The following is a 16,641-nucleotide window of genomic DNA, read 5'->3' on the forward strand; positions in this document are numbered from 1 at the left end:
ATTAATAATTTATAAGAAAAACAAAATCAGTTTTAGGCCATTTCATCACACATATATAAACATTACCATATACATTAAATATTTCTATTGCACAGCCATAGCTTATGAAGCATGTGGCAAAAACAACTGAATTATGTTTAATATTTCTTTCCAATAGACCAGATTGAAACTAGGCAAGACTTCCACTATAATTATTCATTTCTGTGTTATGCAAAATCAATCACCGAATCAATATTCATCATGCACAGCTGTTAATTCACAATATGAATGAAAAACTCACCCACACCTGTAGTCAAGTGTGACACATAAGCCCTTCACATGGTGTCACATGACCAAATCCTGTTTTAGACAGTTACTTAAAAGCTTTCAGGTCATATCAGTCAGGTCAAGGTCGGCGCGCTGTGTTAATGCCAGGAAAGCAGGCGCTGCCTCCATAAGCCCCAAGCGCTCCGCTAGGACAAAAGGACGTCTGTCCAAGGGCATCTCTCAAACTACTGAAAGAGATTTGCCCAAACTCAACTAATCAACGGCTCGCGGCTGATTGGGATGCGGGAGAGTGTGATGTGAACACACGGGAATTGCATCTCACATGGAGAAGGTCTTCGTTCAACACAAAAAAATCCAACACTTTTCACTCGTGTCTACTTTCTGTGGCAGGAGTGCATACAAACAGCAGTCCATAATAATATATCCCAGCATGCCTCACTGCACAAAGCATTAGAGTGCTTTGAGAGTAGGGGCATGCGGTGTGAATCTTTCAACGTTTTCACCGCTGGCTGTGCGTGAGGGATGGATAGCTACACCCCACATCTAGTGGCTGCTGAGGTGTCCCTTGTTGCCTGGCAACAGCTCAGCTCATTTTAACCCCTTAAGTAAGTATTAAGTGATTCAGCAGTCTGAGGCCAGTGACGGGTGGGCCGCTACAAAAGTGACAGGACTTTATTACTTTCCGGGGTTTTAGAGTGCAGCTCTGTGCTCAAAAACACACAGCAGCGTAAATCTGCTCCACTGAGCTTGACCCCTGACCTCTCCATGAAATGAGTCTGAGCAGAATCAGCCCTATGACAAAGGCCACATGACATCCACAGAAGCAGGAAACTATTAGCTCAAAGCTGCGATAAAGACCATGTTTACACCTGGTATTAACATCAGTCTCGTGTGATCCCATCATAAGTGGTCACTGCTTATACCCGTGACTACTTACGATTAAATTTTGTCGAGGGGAGTAAGCACATGATTTAAAGGGACAGTTCACACAAAAATTAAAAAAAAATAGGCCTACCTTGTTCTGCAGAACAAAAAAAAATGGTATTTTAATGTTACAAATGTTGTTGCCCATACAATGAAAGTCAATTAGGCCCAAAGCAAAACTGCACCCAATTAACAAGAATTTTTTTTCCATCTCTTACTTTTTTCCACAGCTGAAAAAAAATAAAGCATTATAATATCTGAATGAATAAATAAACAAAATCATTTTCATTTGTGGATAAACCATGTTGATAAAGGACAAAAAACTTGAAAATTATATATATATATATACACTCAAGTGCGGTCAAATCGATTAATTGCAATTAATCGCATTTAACATAAAACTTTGTAAGGTGTACAGTAACGTGTTTATGAATATCATATTTTATAATCACAAAACTAAATTCTGGTTCAGGCCCTCAGTCGAAACCCTCACTTACAAAATAAAGCTTATCAAAACGGTTCAGCCTCAAGCAGCAGTCTTCATAACCCACACATCCATCTTTCATTCATAAATTCCAAAAACTCCTCTTTAGTTAATTGCTTGGGCCGGTGCGATCTGAAAGCTTTTAGATGAGAGAAATAATGAAGCTGGGATCATTCCTGTCGCCTGCTCTGTGAATGCCTAACTGATGCGCTGATTGCAGATCATTCTGCGAGTGTTCATCTCTTCGGCATTACTGCAGGGTTTGTGTCCTTCTCAGAGCTTTGAAGGTTTCTGAAAGGACAGGCCACTAATATGGTGTGAAGGACAGCTTGGCACGCAGTGGCCTTGAACTGCAAAATCTGCATGTATTCATCTCTCAGCTCAAAGAGACAAACGACTAAGCCTTACAACTCCAGAATCACTGGAAAGGACTGCTGTTTCACTTAGCACAGCATATAACCTGCTTAAAATAAGACACGATTAGTAATGTCCCCCAGGAACAGTAAAATCTTCCTGAACTCAATTGCCAGGATTCCTTGACCTCCAGGTCCATCTAGCCTCAGGACATAATGGGCAATACAGTAATACAGCTGGCAGCTAGAGGTCAGCTGTGGAATTATATTAAATTAACTTGTGTGTCGTACAAGTTGTTGAGATCATGTTTCTCATGATCAGCATTTGTCCATTTTAGAGGCCAAATCACATTTACAACTGGCCTACATGCTTTCCATCCACCGCTCTTTGCGAAACGTTGATGGCTAACTACTAATGGCAGCAAAGCAAAATCTAGTTATAGCCAGAATTAGACAGCATATGCAAATTTGTATCATTTTCTCCATTATTTAGGTGGACCTAAGAATAGTATTAACACCCGGTTTCACAGACAAGGCTTAAGCCTAGTGATAGTCCAAATTTAAATGCAAATTAGCTGCTGTTACTGGCCCATTTTCCAAAAGAGGGTGGAGCTTTAACAGCTCTCATTTCGGTTGTTCAACAACAACAAAGCTGGAGAATCTCACGCAGCCAAAATGAGGATTGTCAGTAACGGTGTTCAGCCTTACATTGTTCAAACCGGAGTCGGACACTGATGGAGAGACTCAGGAAGAAGTTACAACTTTTAGAATATATCTGGACATTTCTGAATGGTTAGTGGATAAATGTATGTAGTTGCTGTGGAGTTGATTCAACTCATCGACTAGCATGTGCCGTCATGTTAATCTTTTGTGTAAATCCAGCGTTGAATTGACCCTCATTTGTGAAGCAGTCCGGCGTACAACACTCTACTACAAAAACTCTTCCTCTTCCCTAAAGCAGCCCAACATGACCTCACCCCTTTTTTTGCGTGTTCCTGGGGTCAGGGTTTATGTAAATTTTGGGGTTCATGATGTCACTAACCCAGGTAGAAGCTCATTGTAGTCCCTACCTGCCTTTTGTTGTAGTCCCTAAAAAGCGATTTCTGTAAAAGAAAATATCTCCCTTTGCATTGAACTTTGAGTATTGTAACTTTGCAGATGTTGTTAATGCTCAAGCAGCAACACTAACTAAAGTTTAAAAAGTGAAATCATAAGTTTATAAAAGCTACTTAAATGTTGTAATTGAACTAACTTTGTCTGTGAAACCAGGCCTTAGTGTGTTAACTTCATTTATTGGCCCATAATCTAATTTATTGGCCAAAATGTATATGAAATACATACTAACAGGGAAGGGGCGGTGAAGTGTACAATTTAGTATTTAAAACTGCATTGATTAGTTGATTGGTAGGTGTGTTGAGGTCACTGCTATTGTTCTAATGTGTGGTGAAGCTCAGTTTATCGGAGTTGCATCTCCCAGCAAACCTCCACCGCAAATTCAGCAAACTATAAATCGTTTACAGTAAATCAATCAGCAAAAAAATCTATCCATTTCTATAAATGAAAGCCCTGCCTCTGTCTCAAGGCTGAGGGGAGAAGAACCTGTGCCCTGTATTTCAAACAATCTCAGCGTTTCAACTCCTGGTCTTACACCTACAGCGCCTTTCTTTTGGTGTACAAAACCTCTCATATAAACAGCACCAGTGCTTGTTGATCTCCAGGCCACCTATTATCACTGATATACCCTGTATACAAGAAGATTCATTACACAAGGAACAAACATGCAACCACTGTGTCCCTGAGCTGTCAACTGACCTGTTAATGAGTGTAAAGCGCCCGTGGCTTCTATGGATTTACGACACGTTACACCAGCAAGTTTATGTTTGCATGAGCAAAACCATGTGCTTCAGTATTGCTAAGTATGTGTGCTCTGAAAAATGCCACATTCTGATAATCACTCTTTTGTTAAACCTAAAAAACATGCGATAGTCTGAAAGATCTAGCGGACAGACATCTCACTGTTGATGTTGAAGTTTAGGAGGATGGTATTTTAAGGTGACGATGACCCAGCACTGTTTTAACCACTCTCAGTTCATTTTATTGACATCCCCTCTGAGAAATTAGGTCGCCATGTGTTCGTTTTCATTTCTCTAGCAACGATAACATCACTACAAGTCAGTATCAATCTTAAAGAAGCCGCATAATGCTGTCAGCCTGATTCTCTCCCATCTCTTCAGATGTCTACAAATGTTTGATGAAGAGACAGTGATGTACATATCATAATAAAGAGACACATTTTCTCAAGGAGATGAGAGTGAAATATTTAAATTAACTAATGCTATGAGAAAATGGAAGATACGCTACCAACTTGTTTCTCAATCCACTATACCTATGTGTTACATCTATGCTGTTTGCAGAAACTATGACAAATGTGAGCTTTTCTGTAACTTTGGTCTTTTCTTTTAGCGAAGAAAGCCACATGAACCAACACTGAAGCCAAACTATGATCTCTGACAACCTTTAAACTTCAACCCTTGACCTCTTTAGTCCAATTTATATTGGCTGAAGCCACAGGAAACCTTATGAAACTATAAACAATGCAAAGTCCAAAATCTGTGCCTGTCATCTTAAAAAAAAAAAAAAAAAAAACCCTGACAAGTTTACTTAGCAGGTGAGATCTTGTCCTGAAGAGATTAACCTAGAGTATTAATGACTTTATGACTATTAAATGACAGCTCTTAAGTATAACAAACAGCATTAAATAACCTTCTGTCAGACACTTCAATAGCCAAGACAAAACGTCATAGATAGATAGATAGATAGATAGATAGCCTTACATAATCTTACATTATAGCTACTATACCATAAATAGATTTGGCTTGGGAAAAGAGAAATATAAATAACATATTCTTAACCCTGTATGTCTACGAATAATAAAGCAGCAGATAAATGAAGCGGTAACATCGCGCTGACTGTAACAGAGAAACAAAATGGAAACTAAATGACAGGAGCGACCATTGCTATTCACACAGCACACGTTCTTGCGTCTTTGGTCTCGTTGTTACGTTTTTAAGACGCCGAGTCAAGTTAAAAACTGTTCAACTTTTAAAAAAGGTTGTCTCGAGACCACAATGTCCTGTTTAAAACGCAAGAACGTGTCCCGTGTGAACGGCGTCTCACATTCCGTACGCGTCGGGTTTTCTTTCAGCACCTCCTAGGATCACAATAAACATACAGCAAACATCACAGTCATATGCAGCGGAGTCGTTCCAGCTGCTGGGCGGGCATCGAGTCGTCTCTACACACATACCTGATTCCGCTATCCGAGCGTGAGCGTTTCCTGCGCGCAGACGTGCGCCGTGAAACGCGCCAAATGGAAGTAGAGTCCAAAAACTCATCGGGCTCCCGCACCGACTGTCGGGTCTGAGTCTGAACTGTATATTCTCGGAATCCCCGCAATGTTCACACTCCTCCTCCTGCTCTCTCGTGCCCTCCCTGACTGAGTGAGCGCAGCTTAAAGCTACAGGAGGCGCTTTGTGTGTACGTGCGTGCGCGCGCACAAGGAGACCGTGCGTCAACTCACCTCTCACCCTTAATAATCTGGAGTAATCTGAGGAAAGGAGAGCCTTTATGGCTTCTGATAATACCGTATTCTATAAGCAAAATGGATAAACATTTATATTGCGACTTATTTGACATAATAAATCAATGCACAAATGGTATATCACAGAACCAAAAGTGTTATTGTACAAGCAATCTCAACTGAATGATCAATAACAATAAGTTAATGTATTGTGTGGATTTTAAATTGGCCACTCAGGTTGAATATTGCTTCTCCGCCAATGAAAATTGTTATAAAATGCATTTTTTTATGCACTGTTGACTGCATTTTTATGAGTACGATTCAACTACAAGTTCCTGGATCTCGCAAACACGCCGGATCAGCAATTTCAGTGCTATCTCACCAAGTTGACCTTTGAACTTAGGGGACCTTTCATCTTTGAACTTTGACCCCAAATGCCACATGAATGGAGATACAATATCCGCCCTTCATTCCTTCACCATCTCGAGTCGGTGACCTGTGTTCCAAAGCTTTTCACAGAACCATGGTTCATGGAACTTCAACCTTTGACCTCAGAACAGAGACACGTGTGTTTAAGTATGATTTTTTCCAGTCATACTTTGGCCTCCATCCTCCCCAATATATTCTTCTGTAACCCATATTACAGAAAAGTCACCAATGAAATTGCTTTATCTCAGTTGTTTCTCCTAGACAGCAATGAGAAGGAATGGAGAGTGGATGGAGACTAGTAATATCAAAAGATTGCCACTTGAATTTCTGAAGAGATCTCAATGTCTCAAAACATGCCAGATTTGCCAAGATGCCACACAAAAGGCAGAGATACTCACTCAAATACACTACCAGTCGAAAGTTTGGAATAATTCATTTTTTTAATGTTTAATGTCAATAAAAACAGTAATATCGTACAATAATATTACAGTTTAAAACAACTGTTTTCTGTTTAAATATAATTTAAAATGTAATTTATTCCTGTGATCAAAGCTGAATTTTCAGCATCATTACTCCAGTCTTCAATGTCACATGATCCTTCAGAAATTATTCTGATTTGCTGCTGAAGAAACATTTATTATTACTGTCAATGCTGAGAATTTTTTGCTGCTTAATATTTTTGTGGAAACCATAACACACTACAGTTTGTGGTAAGATTTAGAAAAAAAGAAAAGAAATTAAAACTTTTATTGATCAAGGATGCATTAAATTGATCAAAAGTGACAGTAAAGATAATTACAAATTGTTACAAAAGAGCTCTATTTCAAATATACACTGTTCTTTTACAATTTTAATCATAGAATCCTGAAAAATATATCAGTTTCCATGAAAACATTAAGCAGCACAATGTCTTCAACATTGATAATAAGAAAAAAACAATTTGACAGCCAAATCAGCATATTAGAATGATTTCTGAAGGATCATGTGACACTGAAGACTATGCTGAGAATTTAGCTTAGCATCACAGGAATAAATTACATTTTAAAATATATTAAGATAGAAAATAGTTCTCTTAAATTGCAATAATGTATTGCTGTTTTTACTGTATTTTTGATTAAATAAATGAAGCCTTGATGAGCATAAGAGATTTCTTTTAAAAACATTACAAAATCTCAGTTATTCTAAACATTTGAATTGAAACAGGTGTCTCAGACTGAATGAAGTATATAATACAGTCTTAGTGTACAATGGCCTTATATGCAATTTGTTCTTTGCTGTCATTGAAATGCTGGGCAGGTTTATTCTCTGGTTCCACAGGTCCAGCAGGGTGCCCAGGGCATTTGAACTCAGACGCCTGACTGTCTCAAGGGGAAGAGGCCGCTGTGTCAGAGGGCATTAACCTTTGACCTCTGGCCCCATCCATGCATTAACCTCTGTGTATCTGGTGGCCAGAGAGGAAGAGAGACCAGCGAGAGCAAAAGATATGACTCGAGATGAGGCAACAAGGGGAAATGAGCATGCTGGCAGCAAGACCTCACTGTTCAAATGCACATGAATACATTTTGTTAGACAAAGTTCAGAAACTCTCTCCCAGAAACATTACAGGCGTCAACCTCTTGAACCCTTAAATTACCTTTGTATTCAGAAATGTAAGAAGGCAGGCACTGTAAACACACTTAGGAGTGAATTTGGAAGGTATTTGGAACAGCAGTTCGAATGTCAGCAGAAACAAATTTTCTCTCTTAGAATTGTACAAAACAGTTTGTGCTAAACAAATTGGGTGGAAGAATGGCAGCAAAAAGTCAAGAAGCTGAGAAGTAAAATAAACAAGTGTCAAGTTTCTCCCTAGGAAGCTTTCATTATACACCTATTCAAATAAGATTCTGACTACAACACTGGAATCAAACTATTGAAACATGAATTTGAATGAACATGACAACTCTTGGAGCGTTTGGCATGGTAATGGATATGACAATGTTGATATGTTTGGTGTTGGTGGAATAGATCTGCTACACTGCTGCTGTTATTGCTGCTGCTGCAGAACAAGTACAGGACTTCCTACTGCCAAAACATACACGACACGCTGCTGTGAGCAAGTAAGACATGCTGCTGCTGTACAATATAACATACATCAATTACCCATAGCAGATCTATACAGGTGGAGCTGGGGAAGGTGGAGGGTTTCTGAAAGTGCACTGCAACTGCAACAGCAAATGCTGAGTAAGTATTTGAAGGTTGAGCAGTGAGCTCATTGGGTACAGATACAGCAGGAACCAATCAGCTGTCCCTATAGAGAGTGATGTGATTGCAAGCAGATTGAGTTAAGGACCTATGCCATTTCATGACAGAACTTTGTATATATTTTACCTTAATTTTTGCAATTTGTTCACTTGATTTAAAATGAGTCGGAATGCGCACGGGCTAATTTCGATCAAAAATGTCGATTTTGGTCAAATTTGAAGTTTTCACAAAAATGAGTTTATTAAGCCCTCATCTAGCGATCCAAATGCTTCAAATAGCAATTAAACATCTAAAAGTATCTTTATTTGTACGTTTTCTGAGAGGGGTACCTTTTCGTTGTCCATGAAAAATGCCATTTTTCTCTGTTTGCTTCACCACTTGCGCTTCACCTCAGCACAAATTTGGATATCGTTGTACAGCGCAGCATTCCAACTTTGTGAATAATCATAGCAAATGTTTGATGGCATGAGTCTGAACCAATGAAATGTGATTTTCAAACTCATGCTGATGTAAACAAATTGATCTTACTCGTGCTGACAGATCCGAAGTGTGCACACAAAGACGCCTTAGACAGTGCGCAATCCCGATATACACATATAAACAGAACTACAGTCTTTCAAAATATTGAAAATATTGAATATACAGTGGGTACGGAAAGTATTCAGACCCCCTTAAATTTTTCACTCTTTGTTATATTGCAGCCATTTGCTAAAATCATTTAAGTTCATTTTTTTTCCTCATTAATGTACACACAGCACACCATATTGAAAGAAAAACACAGAATTGTTGACATTTTTGCAGATTTATTAATTGCAGATTTAGAAATATCACATGGTCCTAAGTATTCAGACCCTTTGCTCAGTATTTAGTAGAAGCACCCTTTTGATCTAATACAGCCATGAGTCTTTTTGGGAAAGATGCAACAAGTTTTTCACACCTGGATTTGGGGATCCTCTGCCATTCCTCCTTGCAGATCCTCTCCAGTTCTGTCAGGTTGGATGGTAAACGTTGGTGGACAGCCATTTTTAGGTCTCTCCAGAGATGCTCAATTGGGTTTAAGTCAGGGCTCTGGCTGGGCCAATTAAGAACAGTCATGGAGTTGTTGTGAAGCCACTCCTTCATTTTTTTTAGCTGTGTGCTTAGGGTCATTGTCTTGTTGGAAGGTAAACCTTCGGCCCAGTCTGAGGTCCTGAGCACTCTGGAGAAGGTTTTCATCCAGGATATCCCTGTACTTGGCCGCATTCATCTTTTCCTCGATTGCAACCAGTCGTCCTGCCCCTGCAGCTGAAAAACACCCCACAGCATGATGCTGCCACCACCATGCTTCACTGTTGGGACTGTATTGGACAGGTGATGAGCAGTGCCTGGTTTTTTCCACACATACCGCTTAGAATTAATGCCAAAAAGTTCTATCTTGGTCTCATCAGACCAGAGAATCTTATTTCTCACCATCTTGGAGTCCTTCAGGTGTTTTTTTAGCAAACTCCATGCGGGCTTTCATGTGTCTTGCACTGAGGAGAGGCTTCCGTCGGGCCACTCTGCCATAAAGCCCCGATTGGTGGAGGGCTGCAGTGATGGTTGACTTTCTACAACTTTCTCCCATCTCCCGACTGCATCTCTGGAGCTCAGCCACAGTAATCTTTGGGTTCTTCTTTACTTCTCTCACCAAGGCTCTTCTCCCCCGATAGCTCAGTTTGGCCGGACGGCCAGCTCTAGGAAGGGTTCTGGTCGTCCCAAACGTCTTCCATTTAAGGATTATGGAGGCCACTGTGCTCTTAGGAATCTTAAGTGCAGCAGAATTTTTTTTGTAACCATGGCCAGATCTGTGCCTCGCCACAATTCTGTCTCTGAGCTCTTCAGGCAGTTCCTTTGACCTCATGATTCTCATTTGCTCTGACATGCACTGTGAGCTGTAAGGTCTTATATAGACAGGTGTGTGGCTTTCCTAATCAAGTCCAATCAGTATAATCAAACACAGCTGGACTGTGAATGAATGTGTAGAACCATCTCAAGGATGATCAGAAGAAATGGACAGCACCTGAGTTAAATATATGAGTGTCACAGCAAAGGGTCTGAATACTTAGGACCATGTGATATTTCAGTTTTTCTTTTTTAATAAATCTGCAAAAATGTCAACAATTCTGTGTTTTTCTGTCAATATGGGGTGCTGTGTGTACATTAATGAGGAAATAAAATGAGCTTAATTGATTTTGGCAAATGGTCAAATGATAATTTTCCTATAGATATTTGGTTTTGACTAGGTGTGTGCCAAATTAATTATTATTATTAACAGGGATTTTAAGGTATGATTTCTAGGTGATTTTGTTTCGGAACCTTCAAAAAAACTTTACCTTGATATTTCTCAAAATTGACTTTGCTGACTCTATCAACTTCAAACAGGTGTAGCTTAGTCATTTGTTCTCTGATTCTAACAAATCATGCATCGTTTTGAATTTTTTTATAGACTTTATATAACTTATTTGTAAAATTTGTAAATTTTGCGACTCATTTTGCCAGCACAGGTCACATTTATAGAATCATTTCATTGGATTACACTTAAATCTTGCGCTTTTAAACTTTCCTCACATTTTCTCCACTTTGAATCCCTATAAACATCCTTTACTGAGTGGTTCATAAAGAAATTAAATGCAGATGGAAACCACTTTAAATTACCCTTTTTTCTTTTTCTTTTTTTTTTGGGGAAATAATGGAAATGTTAAAACAATGCATGACTGAAGGTGTAAAAGCAATTAAGATACTAAAAAAAATGAAAACCCAATGAATGAATGAATTAATTAAAATTATTATCCAGTTATGTTACAAGCAAAACTACGAAAACAAAAAAAAATCTGGCATTGTAGTAAAAAAAAAAGTAACATGAACCAGGATACAAAATGCAAAACATTAAAATAAATAATTTAATTAATTAATCAATGCAAAAGTATACGCAATCTGGCATGGTAAAATGTACAAAAAAAAAAAAAAAGATAAATAAAAAACACAACTTGAATTAGGCTTTATGAAAACCATTCCTTTAAACTGAGAGTAAATGACACAGGTGATCACCACAGCACCCAAAGTCATGACCTAGATAAAGATGTATTCAGAAATAATCAGACAGGCATGAAGGCATAAGATTTAATATTCTGTTTTTGCAGGGCTCCAAATATACGTCTATAAATAGCCCTCACAGGATTATATCTTGAACAGGAAGCTTTCAGAGCGCTCAGCGACTGATCATCGCAGGTATTAAAGCGAGTGTTACACTCGCAGGGGTTCAAAGTCCGTCTGAGCACCCGTTAGCCTCTTGATATCTCCATGATATGTGTCAGAAAGAGGTGGGAGGCAGTTTCATCCTTTTTTTCCTAGTCTTTTTCGCTCCCTGAGGCTCAAAGACACAAAAAGTCTGAGGCGAGAGAGACAAGAACGTCTCTGAAGAGCGTCTCTGGTGCATTCATGCCATAAAAAATGGTTTCCGAAACGACGTTCCCTGCGTTAATCAAAATTGATGAGTGATTTGAGCTTGTCGTTTCATGAATAAATAAGTTTAAAAGCTCCCCGGTGACTGACGGGGAAGAGAGTATTTACTCTAGATGTCCCTCTTTACATCTTCAGCATTTAACCTACATTCGCAGGCTCTCAAACACTTTGGCTGTCACTTCTGTGTCTTTGCTCAAATTTGAAATCTAGGTTGCCGCTGATGTGCGTACGTGTGAGTAAATGCGGCGAAATCTAGCAGAAGGACAAGTCCCGGCCTGTCACAGAGAGATGGTTTGCGGTCTATCCTTCCTCGCGCTTTCTGAGCGTGTCTTCTTGACCTACTTTGTGGTCTTTGGTTAATCCCTGGATACGAGCGAGAGCGAGAGCGAGAGAGTGGTCTGGGAGGGGCTGCTTTGCTTTTCTTCTGCCTCATTTGACTATCAGATGGAAAGGACAGAGCCCCTTGTAAAAACATTTCCAGGCAGCCGTGAGATTTGAATGTGCCATCACAGCACTCTCTGTCGTTGTTATTCTTTTGCTCTGATCTTTTTTCCTACTGCAATCCCTTTTTCTCGGAGGAGGCATCGCATGCGTCTGAGTTGTTACTGACACCGAGACATGGTTCTCATCAGGTGACAAACAAGCTCTGACATCTTTCCTGTCATGTTGCATCTGGCCTTGTTTCTAACTTAACACGCCGTTCTCTGGAGATGCCACCGATATTTTTTTCTTTTTTCTTTTTGTAGGCTGGTCTTTTCTACTTTTCCTTGTGGACTTTGTTGTGCATCAGAATCTTTTCAGATTGAGATAAACACATTATAAAAGCCAGTGTATCGGCTTTCTAAGTGACACAGTTGGGTGAGATTTTATTACAGAGCGTTAAAAGGATCGAGTTATTGAACCTCTTGTCATCCTCGTTCGTGTCAGATTGCTGATGTTGTAGTTGATAGGGGATCGTGTTTGTGTTTAGGACATGTGTTACAGACCTCAGTTTCCACTGTGGATGAAACAGAAGGAACTCTGTATGGAGGTTTCTACTTTTCTACCCAAAAATGTAACCTATGTCAATATTTACTCACCCTCAAGAGATTTCATACGACTTATGAAATTTTCCAAGTCTGAAGCCATTTGATAGAGCTATGACTGAACTCCACTGTAGCTTTCAAATCCTATATGGTGGTTGCATCAGTGCATCAAATACACTGCTCAAAAAAAAAAAATTAAAAGGAACACTTTTTAATCAGAGAATAGCATCAAGTCAGTTAAACTCCTGGGATATTGATCTGGTCCGTTAAGTAGCAGAGGGGGTTGTTAATCAGTTTCAGCTGCTTTGGTGTCTTTTCTGGCTGTTTTTCACTAGTTTTGCATTTGGCTAGGGTCAGTGTCACTACTGGTAGCATGAGGCGATACCTGGACCCTAAAGAGGTTGGACAGGCAGTCCAACTCCTCCAGGATGGCACATCAATACGTGCCATTGCCAGAAGGTTTGCTGTGTCTCCCAGCACAGTTTCAAGAGCAGAGCATGGAGGATATTCCAGGAGACAGTCAGTTACTCTAGGAGAGCTGGACAGGGCCATAGAAGGTCCTTAACCCATCAGCAGGACCGGTATCTGCTCCTTTGTGCAAGGAGGAACAGGATGAGCACTGCCAGAGCCCTACAAAATGACCTCCAGCAGGCCACTGGTGTGAATGTCTCTGACCAAACAATCATGAGGGTGGCCTGAGGGCCCGACATCCTCTAGTGGGCCCTTTGCTCACTGCCCAGCACTCTGGAGCTTGATTGGCATTTGCCAATGAACACCAGACTCCCACGCTCGCCTGACCTAAATCCAATAGAACACCTCTGGGACATTATGTTGCGGTCCATCCGACGCCGCCAGGTTGCACCTCAGACTGTCCAGGAGCTCAGTGATGCCCTGGTCCAGATCTGGGAGGAAACACCCCAGGACACCCTCCGTCATCTCATTAGGAGCATGACCCGATGTTGTCAAGCATGCACACAAGCACGTGGTGGGCATACAAACTACTGTTCTCGGAAAGAACACAAAAGTTTTGTAAGCGAATGCAAATTTTCTTGTTGGGGCAATGCAAAAGTTTTGTGGGGAATGCAAAAGAATCGACATAATTTTTCCTCCCATCTCACATTTTTTCCATCACCATGTGATTTTATGTTATAGTATAAGATAAAAATAATATTATATACTAATATTATATATAAATCTTAAGAAATAAAATAAAATAATACAATTTTGTCTAAATATATTAAAATAAAACATGAACATGAAAACAACATGAAAATGGATATTTAATTTAAGATTACATTTAACAGTATTATTAAATTATTAGTGTTTTAGTAAAGTATTAGTAAAGATTAACTAAGTGAGCGTTAGATAATGGTTAAGGTAATCTAAAAGTAAAAACAGAGGAAATGTGGCAGGGATGACGTCAAAACCTGGAAGACTAATTCGCCAATGGTTCCCTCAAGATTTTCCTATGGGTTTTTGTAAGGGTTTTTTTCAGTTTATGAGTAAAATAAGGTCTTGGTAAACAACTTAACGATACTTTGACGTTAGTTGGTCCTAAGTTGGTCAAGTGCTGGTCCTAAGCTGGTCCTACGCAACTAGCTCAAGCTCAGGACCAACTTATAATCAGCTAAAGACCAGATTAAACCAGCTCATGACCAACTAAAGACCAGAATAAACCGGCTCAAACCAGTTGCCATACTTCAAAACATACCTAACCAACATATGCTGTTTTTTTTCATCAGGACACGCAATGACATAACGGTTTAATGATCTACAGCAAACTAGAGCAAGCTTTAGTGATAACTAAGCAAATGTTTAAGTACTACAATAGTAATTTCTTGCTAGAAATTACATCAAAAGTGGAAAACAATAGTCAAAAACGTGTATTTACACACAAACTGACCACCAACCGCAACTTTCAGATGCATTTTTTTTTTTCTAGCTCAACTGTCACAGACTGGAAAGCACAGGATTGTGGGATATCAAAGGCAGCTAAGGATACATCTATGCTGCCTTCAAAAATCGATCAGATGAAGGTATCTCGAGAGACAGGAAGTGAAGCTAACTTTGGATTCTGACATGCCTTGATGCCTTCCTACCTTGGAACGTGTTCTCCATTTTTCAGTTTTCGGATGCAGCTATTTTATTCTACAACGAAAACTGCACAAACAGCATTCAGGTTTTGGAATGACATGGGTGAATAAAAAGTGACAGAATTTACATTTATCATTGAATCATTCCTTTGACATTTCTATATTTTTAACCAAATTGAGAGAGATGAAATATCAACAAACGTCTATAATGATAAGTACACCCAAAGGTCACATCCTAATTAAGTTCTCGAAGGTCAAAAGCAGTCTTTGACTTTAAAACAGCCCAATCTGCATTGTTTGCATGAGGCCCACCTGTGGGGGAAACTCAACTGTCAGCGAGACCCCCCCTCACCCAGTGAGCTGATCAGAGGACAAAAAGACAACTCCGCAAGGTTACACTGCCTCTCTCTCCCACTCTAGACCGGTCGCTCAGGGGGAGGAGGGGGAGAGCGGCCATGGCCCCCCCGGGCACATTTCCTCTGTTCCCACGGGGGCATTGACATTCAATTGCCCCTGTTTGCTCATTATCAGAGCAGCATGGAACAGTCTGAGGCTGTTTTAACAGGCCGTACGTAGTAGAGATAAAACTCCCTGTTCAAGGGGGGAGTCTGCAGTCCACAACAACCCTGTCTCTCTCTCTGTTTTTCACACATACTCACATTATCATTCTCTCTCACACGTGTCAATGTGGAAAACAAGCAATGCGATCCAACAAAATTAGAACGCTGGATCGCATTGCATGTTTTATTTATATTTTTAATACATATAAAAAATATAAATATATAAAAGACTTTATGCATGCCCATATACTGTTTTGTCAAATACAGTGGGTACGGAAAGTATTCAGACCCCCTTAAATTTTTCACTCTTTGTTATATTGCAGCCATTTGCTAAAATCATTTAAGTTCATTTTTTTTCCTCATTAATGTACACACAGCACCCCATATTGACAGAAAAACACAGAATTGTTGACATTTTTGCAGATTTATTAATTGCAGATTTAGAAATATCACATGGTCCTAAGTATTCAGACCCTTTTTCTCAGTATTTAGTAGAAGCACCCTTTTGATCTAATACAGCCATGAGTCTTTTTGGGAAAGATGCAACAAGTTTTTCACACCTGGATTTGGGGATCCTCTGCCATTCCTCCTTGCAGATCCTTTCTAGTTCTGTCAGGTTGGATGGTAAACGTTGGTGGACAGCCATTTTTAGGTCTCTCCAGAGATGCTCAATTGGGTTTAAGTCAGGACTCTGGCTGGGCCATTCAAGAACAGTCACGGAGTTGTTGTGAAGCCACTACTTCATTATTTTAGCTGTGTGCTTAGGGTCATTGTCTTGTTGGAAGGTAAACCTTCGCCCCAGTCTGAGGTCCTGAGCACTCTGGAGAAGGTTTTCATCCAGGATATCCCTGTACTTGGCCGCATTCATCTTTCCCTCGATTGCAACCAGTCGTCCTGTCCCTGCAGCTGAAAAACACCCCACAGCATGATGCTGCCACCACCATGCTTCACTGTTGGGACTGTATTGGACAGGTGATGAGCAGTGCCTGGTTTTCACACATGCCGCTTAGAATTAAGGCCAAAAAGTTCTATCTTGGTCTCATCAGACCAGAGAATCTTATTTCTCACCATCTTGGCAAACTCCATGCGGGCTTTCATGTGTCTTGCACTGAGGAGAGGCTTCCGTCGGGCCACTCTGCCATAAAGCCCCGACTGGTGGAGGGCTGCAGTGATGGTTGACTTTCTACAACTTTCTCCCATCTCCC

General features: G+C 40.0%; 1 protein-coding gene across 4 annotated transcripts in view; it reads right to left on the bottom strand.

The window, feature by feature from the left end:
- Nucleotides 1-16,641, bottom strand: part of nrip1b (nuclear receptor interacting protein 1b) — a 76,406-nt gene that overhangs the window by 24,540 nt on the left and 35,225 nt on the right. Inside the window, exon 1 of one of the 4 annotated variants that reach the window (XM_048180910.1) lies at nt 5,336-5,591. The exons of the other annotated variants lie outside the window; for them this stretch is intronic. The gene's annotated coding sequence lies outside the window, so the exon portion shown is untranslated. Of the gene's footprint in view, nt 1-5,335; nt 5,592-16,641 lie in introns of those variants that run through there. 4 annotated transcript variants of the gene reach the window in all.

Source organism: Megalobrama amblycephala, linkage group LG2, assembly GCF_018812025.1.
Source record: "Megalobrama amblycephala isolate DHTTF-2021 linkage group LG2, ASM1881202v1, whole genome shotgun sequence".
Classification (NCBI taxonomy): domain Eukaryota; kingdom Metazoa; phylum Chordata; class Actinopteri; order Cypriniformes; family Xenocyprididae; genus Megalobrama; species Megalobrama amblycephala.